Genomic DNA, 13,687 nt, shown 5'->3' with positions numbered 1-13,687 from the left:
GCATTGTATATGTGTATATGTGTATATATCTATATGAATGTATAGATATATGGATACATAAATATATATATACATATATATGTATAGGGCTGGGAAGGTGGCTCAGTGGTAGAGTGCTTGCCTTGCATGCTTGAGGCCCTGGATTTGATTCCTCAGCACCATATAAGCAAAAAGAAAAAAGCCAGAAGTGGTGCTGTGGCTCAAGTGGTAGAGCGCTAGACTTGAGCTGAAGAGCTGAGGGACAGCGCCCAGGCCCAGAGTTCAGGCCCACGACTGGACCCCCCTAAAAAAACATATATATGTATACATATATGTATATCTATGTATATATATCGATACATATCTATGCATATATATTCATAACTGAATCACTGCAGTATAAAAACTGTACTTAGTAATGTGGCTCCATGTGATGTTTTAATGTATGCATATATTATATAATATTGAAATCAGGTAAGCACATCCATGCAGACACCTGTCATTTCCTTATTTGTTGTATGGTAGCAGAACCCATGGGCCTTTAATTCGGGAAATGTGATCCAGAAGTTTGAGGGTTAGTTTCACGATCCGTATTTGAATAACATGAGTACTGAGGCCGAGATAAGCCACAAGGGTTATTAGTCACAGAAGCAGAGTGTATATGTAACATGGCTAATACTGTTTTCATGCACCTTGATGTCAAAGCTTGTATCCACCTTACCCGACCCTGACAGTGACCCCTAGTGCGATGGAGCAGAATAAGCAATGTTTCACCTGCAGGAATCTGGCCTCCCTCGGGCCTGAGAAGACCTTGCTGTGCCTCAAATCTGCTCCTGCTTCCAGAGCCTGGGGTCTCATTGCTTTCTCATGGGAGCAGATGACCTGATTAGAACCAAGCCAGCAGGACCTGGAGCCAACACCACACCCTGGACAACTAGACCTATGACAGTAACTGGTCTATTCCCACTTACATGTGAGACTTTTCCTTCAAATCCGACAAATCCCAGGTAAGGAGAAGTTGTGCTTCACCCTGCCTCCCACGGAAAGACCAGGAGCAGGGGAGGGAAGCGCAGAGATGCTTCTAGATGGGTGCTGAATAGCTAGGGGTTTCTCCTGGGCGGGAGGGGCTTGCAGCTCCTTCTGTGAGTGTAAAGTTATATAATGGCCCAGAAGTGGAACTGATTCATCACCGTCATGCGTCGAGGGACACACACACACACCTAAATATAATTTACAAGCGGCTCCTCTTGATGATATTACACAACCGAATTAGATCCTTTGGAAAGGGGGTAAGGGGGGGAGGACCACCCACTTGAAAACATAACAGATGATCTGTACTTCTGCTCCAAAGCATGAAAGTTCGCTCTGGTGGCAGAACTGGCTGACACAAACAGGGTTGGGGTTGGCTTTCATTCTAAGAGCCCTGCACTGAGTACTGTCCCTCACCCCTGATGATGTCCACCAGCAAAGTCCTGATCCAGGCTCCAGGGTCAAACGCTTGGCCTTCCCCTGGGGAACACAGTCGGTCCACAGGGTCTCTTCTGAGCAGAATGCGGCAAGATTGACAACCACTGGGCATGCAAGTGGGAACCAGTGCAGCTTAAAAGCATGCAAATGGTGGGGGAGAGATCCCTGCTCCATTCCAGAATGATTGGTCCCTTCCAGGAGCAGCAGCAGGCTTCAAGAGGAGGACTGTAGCCTTCCAGGGCACTGAAGTTTCCAACATCTCAAATAGGCAAGGGGGGTGGTTGGGGAGGGGGAGAGGGAGGGGGGGAAGGGCTCAAGAAGTGCTTGGAGCTAGCCTGCTGCGTTTATTTTGGAAATCTGTTTTGAATTTACAGCACTGCCTTTTCAGGAGGGTATTTTAAGATGCTCTGCCAACCGGAGCGAGGGCTCCAAGTAGCTTTTGTTTCTGTACTCACACAGATGAGGAGCTAAACTAATTGAGAGACTGACCCAAATTTGCGAGTATCACACTTGGCCTGAATTCCTGCAGTCTTTCCATGTCTTTATATTCACGTCCACTCCTGGAACTCTCACAGAAGTGTGTTCATCCACGTAGAATCAGTATCTGGATGATCAAGCAGGACCCACCCCATCCCCAAGTGGAAAAGGACCAAGGTCCCATGAAGAAGATTTTCAGGCCCTATCTACTTCCAGAAGCATTTGCTTGTGTAAATCAAGCTCAGCAAAACCAATGACTGTTTTCTCATTCCGTTCAATGACAACACAGGGCAGTCTGTGTTCTGATATCTTCCTTTAATTGAAATAATTTGGGTGTCATAGGACTGATCTCTCCAAGGTTGTGAGAGGAGATTCATCTTATAGCCTTGGAATGTTCTCATGTTCTTTTCTAACTCTGGGAACTAAGCTTATTATGAAGAGTATTTGTGGAATACATAAAAGCAAGTTGAGGAGAGCAGGTGGCAAGGGAGGCTTGGGAGAGGGTATGAGAAGCTGCCAGGGACTGGATAGCCTGCACAGCACAGCAGGTGGTTGGCACGAAGGCTTCAGAGGGCATCCTCACCTCCACTGCCGCCTCATCTGCTACCCTGGAGCATTGACTGGAATTCCTCTCCAGGCTGAGTCACCTGTGATGAAATCCACGGAGCATCACGCAGTGTCTCTGTGGATTTTTCTTAGGCATAATTTAAAACAGTGTTCTGGGATGGTGTTATTATATTGTATCAGAAGGAAAGCACTAAGTGGAAAGCTGGAGAAAAAAAATGAAAAGAAAAAAGAAAAGAAGAGGAAGAAAGGAAGGTGAAAAGGCAGGAAGGAAAGAAAGGAGGGAGAGAGGAAGGAAGGGAGGAATGAAGGAAAGAAGGAAGGAATGGGAGAAGGGAGAGAAGGAATAAAGGAAAGAATAGAAAGGTGAGTGAACTTTATAGAGCCTTACTACTGCAAGTGAGGTCCCCTGGCCAGCAGAATTGACATCTGCTAGGAACTTACTAGAAATACATCATCACAGACCTTGACCCAGATCTTATTAAAAAGGAATGTGCAGTTTGACAGGATTCCTAGTGAGTCTGACACAAAAGAAACGATGAACTATGCTAGAGTGCCAACTAGAAACCTTAAACATTTACCCCTGGCTATGTCCTGTCCACAGTGTCTCTGGGCCAGGGCACAGGCCCTTCATGTGACCACACAGGCCCCTCACATGGTTGAATGGACATACAGGGCTCAGAAGTGGTTCTTGAAATGTGATCTCTAGGCCAACATATCAGAATGTCCCAGGAGCCTGTTACAAATGCAGATTCTCAAGGGCTTGAAGTGTGGTTCAGGGGTACAGTGGTTGTTTTGAAATTCAGGTTGTGAAGCTCATCTTGTCTACTGAATCTGAAGCTGGGGCTGGGGATAGAGCAATCAGTATTTCCCGAGCTACCCAGTAATCTGTTCAGGTTTAAGAATCATTATGAAAGAAGGATCTAAATCAGGAGTAAGAGATGCAATTGCATTCAGTTCTATTACAGACCGTACACACCTCCAGAACATATCCATTAACTCTGCTATGGAGTATAGACTTTACAAATGGCTTTCTAGGCTCTCTGTGAATTACTCTAGTAAGCTTCTCTAAGCCTATTGCTTGTAATTTGACTTAACCTGTGCTATAAAAAAACGAGTGTTAATGTAGCTAGCTAGAGTCCTTTCCAGCTAGAGAGCTAAGTGGTCTGTGCTTCCAAAGCTGTAATTTGAGTCGGATTCATTGTTCCTCAGGTTATACCCTCAGAGAGAGCTATTCAACCTTATTTGCATCTACAGGTCTTCCCACTTGTCTCTTCCTATCTGCCCAGGCCAGATTCTACTCATTCCTCCAGGCCAGGTAGAAATGCTGTCTCCTGTACTAAATGGTTTCTTCAGCCAGAATGAGCCTCCCTCTCCACAAAGACATTTCTTTTGTCTTTGCTTATTTTCCATCAGTCATTTGTCCAATGCTTTGAGTCTTAGCCACATGTATTGTGCCTTAAAGCCAAACAAGTGTTCTCTTCTTCCTTAACCACTCTCTGCTCCCCAGAATCTAGGACTGCCCTCTGTGCACAGAAAGTGGTCCTTAAGTATTGATTTTCATTGAGATGAATGGGATCGAACACTCTCATGACAATTTGGGCTCTGAGATGAATCATGACTGAAATAACCCCAGAATATCAAACAGGCCAAGAAAAACATTTTCATCAGTAGATATATTCATGAGAATCTTCATTGAAATTTCATTTGGCTTACCAATAATCTCCATAGCCGTGAAAGGGAGGCATTTTATTACCTTTTTTTTCCCCCTGGTAAAATTCAGTCTTCCAGAGATTGAATTACTTATTCAAGGGCATCTAGCTAGATGACAAAGAAGCTAAGATCCCACTCTTTCTGCTATACAAAGACATCGAAAAGTTCATGGTTTATAAAGTATTTATTCCCCTCATGTCACTAGTGGATTGTGTGTCTGCTTCTCCTTTCTCCATGTATGCCACTTGTTACACACCTCCGAATCGTGTACCAATGCCCAAACAGAACCTCAGGTTAATAGTCACCAATGGAAACCTATTATAAAGAGCCCTTGCAGAAGCAGAAGCAGATCCTCTGTGCACAAAGGGCTGAAATCTCTGTGCTGAGTAAAGTGCTTGTGCTAGAGCCACCTTTATGTTCTGATCTTCTGTTTCTCTAAGAAAACTGTGATGCTGACATCAGCTCAGACCAAGATACCAGATCTCAGGTCACCACATGTCAAAGACCCAAGAAAAGCTATGCACGCTGGCCAGCTGCGAGGCCAGTGAGATACAGAAGTGTGTGAAGGTCATGCTTTGCTCTCCACAGCATCCCCAGCTCATCAAACATGCTGCCTCCTTCCCTTCAGCCCTAGGCTCTTTATGGTTTTGGAATATCTTCTTACAGAATTCCCTTCTTTTTTAATTTTCTCAGTCTCCCACTTCTACACAGGGCTGCCGATTTGTCATTGGGTGGGTGTCACGTTACACAGATGAGCAATTTCTCCCATGAGGAGACATGTACCTGTAAAAGAAACATAGATATTTGACTAGAAATAAATGATTAGTAAATGAGGTTTTAGTTGTCCTCCTTCGTTTCTTTTTTTCTGAGGGAAGCTCTTACCATATAGCTCTAGCTAGCTTTGGGCTCATGATCCTCTTATCTCAGCCTGCCAAGGCTTGGTATTATAGTAGGTACCATGATGGCTAGCCTTGAGTTTTTAATTGTTTAAACATATACAGTTTTTCCAGAGATGATCATATATAATAAAAGGAGTGTAGATTTCCCTTCCTTCTTTCCCAGCCAAGAAAATGAATGGCTATCACTTATAAAAGGCAGGAAACCCTTTTGGGACACAGGACTACATGTTAAGTTAGGGTTAAAATTGTGAGTTTTAGTTCAGACTCTCTCCAGTTGATCTGACAACGAAACTCAGTATGGAAACTGAGCTTAGAGAGGCTAGGATCAAAGTCAAGAACAGTAAAATAGGGCCCAGAAAGGGAACCAAGAACATGTAGGTCTAACATAGAAGAGCTCCCTACCACAGAGGAGAGACGAGAAGGAGCGATGGAGTCCACAGTGCCACAAATGGAAGTTGTCATGGAAACCCTCGTTGGAAAGCGAGCAGTTGAATTTTGGAGCAAGTCTTGATGGCAAGGAGGGTGGGAGGGAGGATGAAGCCCTAGGAGGAAGTCAGCTGCTGCAGAGAAATAGAGTCATCATGCTGCCATTGTGCACTCCAATACGAGCACATATCATGGTGACAGAACTGAACCTGACACATCTGAAAAACCGATCTGTCCAGCAGGAGGTCTATGAGTAAATATGCTCGAATCTGCCTTTGGTGGCATCACATCACTTGTGACTCACCCTGCAGAACAATGTGAGAGGTGGGTGGAATCACTTCTAAAATATTTCCAAGAAGAATAGGTAGCGTGTCCATATTTCTCACTTTTAGCAGACCTTATTTCTCCACTCACACATGCAGAGGCAAATATAATAGTTGCTGTGGTGATATATTTGTGTGTGTGTGTGTGTGTGTGTGTGTGTGTGTGTGTGTGTGTGGCCCCTTCTGAATACAGACCTGAGGATTGTGAAGACATCTCCAGGTCTGAGTTCCCTGCTTTCTGGCTAGAGTAGATCCTGGGACCGTATGAATCCATGGACTTACAACATTGGCACTCATAGGACGCATGGGTTGGTTTTCTATAAACTACCTCTTAAAGAAGAGTCTGTAGTACTAAATGTACACATGTGGCTGGAAAAATTTTCCAGAGAGGAAAAGCAGAGAACATGCCAAAGGAAAGAAAGAACTCTTTCAGCATTACTGAAACTCTAGAGGGGTAATACAAGAGCAGAGTGTATGTGCATACCATACCTCTTGATATTCAGAATAAAGAGTTCTTTAGTGTAGCAACTGTGCTCTTGGAAATAGCACCTATGAGTAAAAAAGTACAACAAATTGCTATACCCAAGAAAAGGGAATGTAAACCTTAGGAGTCTGAAAATCTGTCATAAGGAGTTCAGAGCAGAGTCATACTTCTTCTACATTAAATAATGAACATTTATGCTGTTTGAGCCTAAGTAACTTCCTTTTCAAGATACCTCAGCATGAAGCTGACTACAAAGATTTCAAATCAATCGATAGGACTGAAAATTGCTCAGTTTTAAAAAAATCCCTTATTCCCTCATTTCCTAACCATTGGTTCTATGACTTGGTAAAATAGATATAACTTTCAGGAAGCTGAGATCTGAGGATCACAGTTTGAAGCCAGTTCAGGCAGACAAATCTGAAAGACTCTTATCCTCAATTAACTAATGAAGAGCCAGAAATGTAGCTATAGCTCAAGTGACAGAGTGCCAGCCTTGAGTGAAAAAAACCTACAAGAGAGCCCGAGGCTCCGAGTTCATAGCCCCAATACCAGCACACAAAAAGATAAGGAAAAAAATTGCTACAGATATTTCCAGCAGAAAATATGTAATGCAGGGGGTTCAAGTCTTACAAATCTTTTGGAGACTAGGAAATAGGGACCAGTGAATGCTGCTTTTCAAACTCAGGAAATTTTACAACTATAGTTTGTCCATTTACAATTGAAAAATAAAAATAAAGGAATTTAAGAAATCAGGCCATCTACCACTAAGAAATAACCATGCACATATAATCAAGCTCTACCAGATGGGGTGGAGGTACTGGAATTTCAAATCTAGACAAGCAGGAAAAGGAGAGAGATGAGGACAAAATGATGGAAGAGAAGCAATGGAAGCAAATAATGGAAGCAAACTTAGGTCTATGACTTGTCATTTGAAAAGAAGGGCCAAGAATTCAATGATTAACCAACATTGATTGGAGCCAAAAAAGTGAGTTAAGAATAATAAGTTTCCAGTCATTTCCATCATCAAAATTGGGCGATGGCAGCCCTGTGATTTTAGATAGGTTGTGTAATTTATAGCACAACTTCAAGAGGTAAAATTATCCAAAAGGGAAGGTCAGGTTCCACTATATGGCAGGCCAGCAGAATTCGGGAAAGAATCAGGATGTTAATCAAATACGTTCGAATTAATAGTGGTTTGATTTTTCGGAAAAGATTCAGAATCTAACCCTGGAAATGAACCAGAAATGGAGTCATACAGTTTTACACATCCCTAGACATAACAATGTGCTATCAGCTGAGGGTTGGCTTAAACTCATTTTCTAATTGTTGGTTACCTGGTTAGTAAAATAGGAATGAACACAGATATTTCCAGCAGAAAAATCGTGTGTGTGTGTGTGTGTGTGTGTGTATGTGTGTGTGTGTGTGTGTGTGTGTGTGTGTGTTGGTCTTGGGGCTTGAATTCAAAGGCTTAGGCACTATCCTAGAGATCATTTGCTCATGGCTAATGTTTTATCATTTGAGCCAGAGCTCTACTTCTGGCTTTTTGCTGGTTATGTGGAGAGGAGAATCTCACAGATTTTCATGCCCAGGCTGGCTTTGAACTGAAGTCCTTAGATTTCAGCCTCCTGATTGCAGGAGTGAGCCACCCCGTGCCAGCAGAAAATCTTAAGTGCAGGGAGTAAAAAGCTTACAAAGCCTTTGGAGGCTAGGAAAAGGGTCAGTGGAAACTACTTTTTGAACTTAGGAAGTCTTAGAATTATGAAATGATTATTTTCACTGAAAACTAAAAACCAGAGATTTTAGAAAATCAACAGCTCAGGAATTGCAGGAAATGCCTATCCACACTCTCCAGTGCTTGCTAAAGCAGTATAGGCAATCAGGAGTAGTCCTGGAAGCCATGATCAAATGACCCACAGGCCATCTGTAATGCCTCTAACTTGCTTATTCTGCTGCAGAAACAGTGTGCATGTACTTCTCTTCTACTTCGGACTGTTATTTAGGGTTTTCTCACTGGCAGAATCTAAGCCAACCTCTGGCAGGCTTCAGGAAAAGGCAGTTTCCAGACATTGGAGCCACTGCAATTCAGAAAGCACACAGAGAGGAACATGAGATAATCTGGTACACAGCCTAAGTAAAAGCATCATCCCAATTGCGAGTAGAGATGTGATTGCTAGATGATGGTAAGATGGGTCAGGTCGAAAGAGGAAGTTGGTGAATCTGGGCCTGGGTGGAAAGGGAAACCAAGTCCAGTGGAGACTGTGGTTGCAGCAGAATGCTGTTGAAGTGCCTAGGTAGAAGAGAGTCTGTGTAACCATGAGACAAAGACATGCCAAGTAGGGTAAAATAGCAAGTTAAGGGTTTGACTTCTGAGGACAACGTGATCCACTTTATTATGTTCTAGAACTTTCATTGGTATGTGGTATATAAATGGAACACAGAAGGCATAGTTGGTTGGGGTGGGGAAAGGCAAACTAGAAGAGTCTTTCAACTGATAGTTATTGAAGATTTATCCTGTTAATAAAACATTCTTTCAGATTAGGCAAAAAAATAATTAAAACAGCCTGAATGAGGCCAGTAGTTGGTCCTGGAAATAAAAACACAGAAAGGTGAAATAAAGTTGAGATAAGAAGCTGATAAGACTTGACAACCAAATGGATCGCAGGCACAGGGAAAGGCTAAGTAATTAATGTAACCTTGTAGAATGCAGTATTAATTGAGATACAAAGCCTACAATGAGAAGGTCATTTTAAAAATAGAATTTTATTATCTTCAAGTAGTAATACAAAGGAGTTTCAACAAAGAAGTTTATGAATGCAATGTTTCTTGATCAGTGTCACCCCTTTCATCATTCTCCTCCCTCCTTCTCAATTTTATCCCTTCCCTCATTCTTCTTAATTTTGTAGGAGATGCATTGAATTTTATAACTGCATTCTTCCTGCTTCCTCTCTTCATTTGTCTACTCCCTCCCCTTGACCCACTCCCCCAATTCCAGCACTCAATTCCTGATATTTATTTTATTGGACTGTGAGTTAGCCTTTCTGAGGAATTATAGTATTGGAGTTCTTAACCATATTTTGAAGAATATATTGGTGTATACTTGCATACCACCCTGAAGTGTTCACCTGTATATTTATAAGTTAATTCTAGCTCCTACATATGTGAGAAAGCATGCATCCTTTGTCTCTCTCTGGGTCTGACTTAATTCACTTAGCACAACTTTTTCCAGATCTTTCTATTTCTTTGTAATGATACAATACTATTCTTCTAATAGATGTATAAATTCCATTGTGTATGTTTACCACATTTTCTTGTCCCATTTGTCCATCAAAGGACATCTGGGCTGATTCTATACCTTGGCTATGGTGAATAGGGCATCAATGAACATGGTTGTTCTGGTGGCTTTACCGTTTCCTAGTTTGTCATCTTTTGAATAAATGTCCAAGAGTGGAATTGCTGGATCATAGGGTAGTTCTATGTTTAACTTTTTTGAGGAAATGAGGAAGTTTTTAATCAAGTGGTTTGGTTTGCATACATCCAGTGTGAAGCCCATTTAGAGAGGCCACTAATGTAGCTGTGGGTCAGGTTAGTCTTCACTCCTGCTAGACCAGGAGATAGAAGTATCAATACTCTCCATGTGGCTTTGGAAGAATTGGAATTATAGAAACTATTGAGTCTCACACAAAGCAGGGATGGAGAGACATGAAGGGTTCAGGGGCAGGGAGAAATTCCTGCCACTCAACTCTTCCATCTTTATAGGCTTTCTTCCTACCTTACAATTTTTCTTTTCGTTATTAATAACTTGAGTGTTGAAACCTCAAGAAATTCTCAGCTTATTTCTTGAATCAAAATGAGAGAAACCCATTGAAAGAAAGCCTGAGACCATTAAGATTGAATAGGGTGTTCCCATTAACTGTAATTTGTGTCCTAAAACTGATTAACGTAAAAATGGAAGCATGCTGTTGGAGAGAAAACATATAAAAGAATATGTAAGGGTCATCTGAATTAATGCCAAATAATACTGTATGAAGCACACAGAAAGCCAGAGGCAGAGGTATTGACTGAGAAGCAGGACTGAGAACCTGCAGGCAGTTAAGTGGTGTGACTCATCGCTTAGCGTTCGGGAGACAGCAGAAGCCAGAGAACATTTGGAACTGTAGACAAACACCCAAATTAGGCATCCTTGCAGAGCAAGGCTCCCACCACAGTGGTCAGTCCTGCAGTACAAATGAGGTTACTGTTTTTAACAGAACTTCTGAGACCCCACCTTGCTGAAAGTAAGTGGGGGTTACAAATGGTTCCAAGTGAGTGAAAATACCACCCATTTCCATCTCTGTAAATTGTTCAAGAAAACAACCGTGTGTCAAGAACCACATCCTTTGGTTCCTGGAATCATTTCAAGTCATCAAAGAATGTAGATAAAACCCTCACAGAGAGCATCTGTCTCTATCATGGGATGGGTGTAACACCGTCTTCCCTGGGCTCCTAGTAAAGCTGCTATGGTTTCATTGTGCTTCATTTCTTTATATAAACATCAAGAATTCTGCTCCCCCCCCTCCAAAAAAAAAAAAAAAAACAACTGTTGGGAAACCACTGGCTTAAAGGGTTGGCATGGCTGGTGGAATTAAATGTTAGATGGAAACAAGATAGAGACTAGAACACGAAATCATCAGCCATCATGATCTCCAAAGGAGGGATTCATTCAATGCTGTGCTAGAGGCAGCAAACATCAGCTTGCAAGAACCAATGGTGCCCATCTTGCTCCAACCCCATGGACAGTGATGTCTTCTGGGGAGTGCGAAACTGGCCACTCTGAGGTTATTTACACCATTGAAATTGGCATGGGCCACCATCAGAGCTTTACTTTTCTGTTCCTCTCTCCTCTTTACCCACTGCAGGGAGCCTACTGTCAAATATTTGTCACCTTTCCTCTGGAACTTTATCTAAAGATCATCTGATCTTGGGCAAACCAGTCAAAGTCTTCTGAGGCAGCCCAGTAGAGTGCATATATAAATCTATGGAATTTGGGAAAAGAGAGGGAGCTCTTGAGAAACATACCTCATGATGCTGCTGCAGACAGGGCTACAGGGGTGGAAGAGAATTGGTGCACAGTGGACCCTGTGGTAGGTGTCCCTCAGACATGGGGTGGGGACCAGGGGCTGCTCACTTGACCATTGACTGCAGATAAAGAAGGAGAGAGACCCTCAGGACTCACATAGCTGGTATTCTGATGGCTTGCCTGTGCTTCCAGCAGGCTAGACCCAACCTCCTAAAAGGTGGGCTTTGAAGGTACATTTCTGAAGAGCACAGCCCAAGACCTCCTGGCAACAGAGCAATGTGGCAGAAGCTCTTTGTGCCTGGCACTGACGGAGCCTGTGGTATCTGAGTCTGCTTGCAGGTCATGGCAATGGATAGGCAATTTCTTCTGCTTCCATCCTAAGCTAAGATGCCTCTTAAAAACAAACCAAAATCATGGTAACCCTCATGAGGCTCCTAGTAGAAAGGAGAGAGGGAGCTGTCAGAGATAAAATGACACCACCCTAATAAGCAACAGAAGAAGACAATAGAGACAACTTGCTTCAAGAGTTCCGGGGAGAGCCCTGTTTTTGCCTGACAAGCCTTCCGAGATCCCTCTAGGCAATGCATGTGTAGATGGGGAAAACCAGCTCGGAGGTGAGCACTGGGTGAGGAGGAGCGGCTACAGATCCTGGAGGGTCTGTCATTGTCCCGGGGCAGCCACGCATGAGAGTGTAGGTGACAGTATGTGTTCATCTCAATCCTGCCACCGGGCTCCATGGGCGTTTCTTCCTAATGAAGGCCTGGTGTGGGCTGCCTTTGCCGAGGGTTGGCCCTGCTGAGCACTTCATCTAGAAGACGTAATGAGCTGCCCCAGAACAAAGATTCCATTGTGTGTTTAGGGATCGGTTTGGAATACATGAGTTTAAATTTTTTTTTATTGTAAAGATGCCATACAGAGGGGTTACAGTTACATGAGTAGGGCAATGAGCACATTTCCTATCCAGCATTGTTACTCCTTCCTTTGTTTTCCCCTTCTATCCCTTCCCACCTCCCCAGCTCCCTCTTCCTCCCCTCTCCACCTTCCCCTCCAAGTTGTAAAGTTCATTTTCCATATAGTGTCTTGTACGTCTCATTGTTACAATGGAGCTGGAGCACATGAGTTTTTTTTTAAAAGGATGCTTTCCAAAAACACCAATCAAGGCACAGAAAAGCCCGGTGTGCGTCTGATCATACAACATGAGAGTTAGTGACATGAACTCCGGAAATGAAAACAAGAGGTCTTTCCCTCTTCGCTGTTTTTACGTGCCTTCCTTTTTGTTCTGTTTGTTCACATCTGTCTTTGGGAGTGTACGGGGAGGCACAGAAATAGAGACAAAGGGTGAACTAATGCAGCAACAGTCTCACTGGACACTATGTTAAAAATGAGCCATATATGTTGTGGGTGGGGATGGGAGAGAAAAACTGGGATAAAGGAAGAGAGGGAATGGATGATATTGTTCAAAAAGAAATGTACTTGTTACCTGACTTATGTAATTGTAACCCCTCTTTACTTCACCTTTACAACGATAAAAAAAAAACCAAAATACCAAATAAGGACTTCACATTGGATGAGCTGCTGGTCTCACAGTTGAGAATGTGAGCTGGGAGATCAGAAGCTCTTTTGGAGCAAAGGGCAGTACCAACCATGAAGTACTGTCATGTTTTAGCAACCAATCCTGCCGTTCGTGTGCTCCTGTCTATGGTCACTGGACCATGCGGGACCCCATGGGTGAAAGAGGAAGTTCATGTCCCTCACCAGGCCAGCACCTGTTTGTATTGGTTAACTGTGAGATCAATGAGCTTGGAGCTGGAGAATAAGAGTTCAGGATTTACATTGCTCTAACACATGTAAGCTTTTAAGCAGGTTTTTAATTTTCATCTCTCCCTCTTTCTCTCTTTCTCCTTTCTATTTTTAAAAAGCACCCTTTGATGTCACTCTGATGACGTCTATTTGTCATCTTCTCCAAACCTGCTGCCACACGAGTACTTTCAGATACAAGACTGATTCACACTCAAGGCTCTATGTTTAGTAACTCTCCGAGAAGGATCGGAGTCTACGCTGAGCCCTAAATAGCTACAAATACCGGAGTAGCAACAGCGTCCCTGTAAAAAGCCTTTTTAGGAAGTGTCTTGCCAGGAATGGCGACATGCAAGAAGCCACAGGTGAGGGTGGCAGCCATCAAGAGGGCAGCGGAAGTGGAGGGAATCAGAGAGAGGAGACTCCACTCTGGGGCCATGTTCAGCCTTCCTGGGGCAGGGGGCGCTGGGGGCAGTCAGAAGGAAACATTTCGGCATGTTTA

Source organism: Dipodomys spectabilis, unplaced genomic scaffold, assembly GCF_019054845.1.
Source record: "Dipodomys spectabilis isolate Male_0828 unplaced genomic scaffold, ASM1905484v1 ptg000075l, whole genome shotgun sequence".
NCBI lineage: Eukaryota > Metazoa > Chordata > Mammalia > Rodentia > Heteromyidae > Dipodomys > Dipodomys spectabilis.
Note: the sequence above shows the minus strand (reverse complement) of the source record.